Genomic DNA, 2,215 nt, shown 5'->3' with positions numbered 1-2,215 from the left:
ATCAGTTTATCAGGGTTTTTTCCCCTTCATTTTTGTGATTCTTCCCTCTTCCAGGTCACAGAGATATTTTCTAATATTTTCTTCTACCAACATTACGGTTTTATCTTTTGCATTCAGTTTTTTAATCTATTTGCAATTCAACCTTATATGTGGCGTTAGGTAGGGTTTCCATTTCATTTATTTGTATTTAAATAAAGTCAGCAGTCTCTCCCCCACAGCAACTACTATATAAGCTGCCACTTCCTCCACTGATTTGTGGTGCTATCTTTATCACATGGAAATTTCCCATATGTGCATGAGAATGTCCCTGAGCTCTCTGATCTAGTCCATTGTCTATTTTTCTGTTTTTAATCAAAATCCCCCTTCTTGAAAATTGTTTGTTTTATTTTTAGGTATGCATTTAGAGAATGTTTTAAAATGTGATGGGGAGGGAAATTCTACTTTTCACTTTTCTTTCTTTCTTTTTTTTTTTGAGACGGAGTCTAGCTCTGTCGCCCAGGCTGGAGTGCAGTGGCGCCATCTCAGCTCACTGCAAGCTCCGCCTCCCGGGTTCACGCCATTCTCCTGCCTCAGCCTCCTGAGTAGCTGCGACTACAGGCACCCACCACCACGCCCGGCTTGATTTCCTGTATTTTTAGTAGAGACAGGGTTTCACCGTGCTAGCCAGCATGGGCTCAATCTCCTGACCTCGTGATTCGCCTGCCTTGGCCTCCCAGAGTGCTGGGATTACAGGCGTGAGCCACTGCGCCCGGTCTCACTTTTCTTTTTTATGTAACAGCTATAGTATATAAGTTTTGAGTTTTTGGAGTAAGTTGATCAACTTTCAATAAAACCTAACCAGACTTTTTATTGGGATTGCATTGAATTTATAGATTAGTTTGGTAAACACACTCAATTAAATAATCTGTGGTCTTTCTTAGAGCCTTAAAGTTTTTTTCATAAAAGTCCTGTGTATTTTTACTTAATGCCTGTAAACGTTATAATTTTGTTACTGTTGTGAATGGTATGTTAATTTTGCTTATGTTTTCAAATTAGTTATTGCTGGCATAGAGAAATGCAATTGATTTTTGTAAATTGATCTTGTGTCTGGCATCCTTGCCAAACTCTCTTATTAGTTCTAAAAGCATGTATGTTTAATAATTGGTTTTTCTATGTAGACAATCTTATCAATTGCAAATTACTATATATATATTTTGTTGTTGTTGTTGTTGTTGTTTTTTTTTTAAGATAAAGTCTCACTGTGTTACCAGACTGGAGTGCTGTGGCGTGATCTCGGCTCACTGCAACCTCCGACTCCCTGATTCAAACAATTCTCCTGCCTCAGCCTCCCGAGTAGCTGGGACTACAGGCACATGCCACCATGCTTGGCTAATTTTTTTTTTTTGTATTTTAGTAGAGACAGGGTTTCACTATGTTGGCCAGGATGGTCTCGATCTCCTGACCTCGTGATCTGCCCACCTCAGCCTACCAAAGTGCTGGAATTGCAGGCATGAGCCACTGCGCCTGGTCAACAATATATTATCTTCTTTTCTAATGCCTATACCACCTTTTGTTTTTCTTTCCTTCTAACTTTGCCTAGGCCTTCCAGTGCTGTGGCAGGCAGTAGCAGTGAGAGTGGGCATCTTCATCTTGTTCCCCTTCTGGAAGGGAATACATCTACAATTTCTCCACTGAGCATAATATTTACTGTTATGACTTTGGCTTATATCTTTTACTAAATCCAGAAAGTTCCTTCTATTCCTATTTTTCTAAAAGTATTTATCAAATACCTTTTCTTGCATAAATTTAGAAAACCAACCTGAAGACATAAACCACCATACTGCTAGAAACAGAAATTCAAAACATGCTTTCTTTCAGAGCACTGTGCCATCATTCAATGCACTGTGGCTGCATTGGAGGCTCTGAGAAACTGGTAAGGCATTGGTAAGGCTGCAAGACCCTTGGGAATATTAGAAGAAAAAGCTTGACATAGTCAAAAAAACCCCAAAGACATATTAATTGTTTTTATATGCAAAACCTCACAATAACTCTATGAAGTAAGTGCAAATTTTTTTATTTTTTTGAGACGGAGTGTCGCTCTGTCACCCAGGCTGGAGTGCAGTGGCGTGATCTCGACTTATTGCAAGCTCCACCTCCCGGGTTCACGCCATTCTCCTGCCTCAGCCTCCCGAGTAGCTGGGACTACAGGCACCCACCACCACGCCCGGCTTGATTT

General features: G+C 40.3%; 1 protein-coding gene across 2 annotated transcripts in view; it reads left to right on the top strand.

Moving 5' to 3' along the window:
• Nucleotides 1-2,215, top strand: part of CDRT1 (CMT1A duplicated region transcript 1) — a 52,059-nt gene that overhangs the window by 22,843 nt on the left and 27,001 nt on the right. The gene's annotated exons all lie outside the window — the stretch shown is intronic.

The sequence above is a fragment of the Mandrillus leucophaeus genome, unplaced genomic scaffold (genome assembly GCF_000951045.1).
Source record: "Mandrillus leucophaeus isolate KB7577 unplaced genomic scaffold, Mleu.le_1.0 Scaffold480, whole genome shotgun sequence".
Classification (NCBI taxonomy): Eukaryota; Metazoa; Chordata; class Mammalia; order Primates; family Cercopithecidae; genus Mandrillus; species Mandrillus leucophaeus.
Note: the sequence above shows the minus strand (reverse complement) of the source record. Positions and strands in the feature narration are given on the sequence as shown.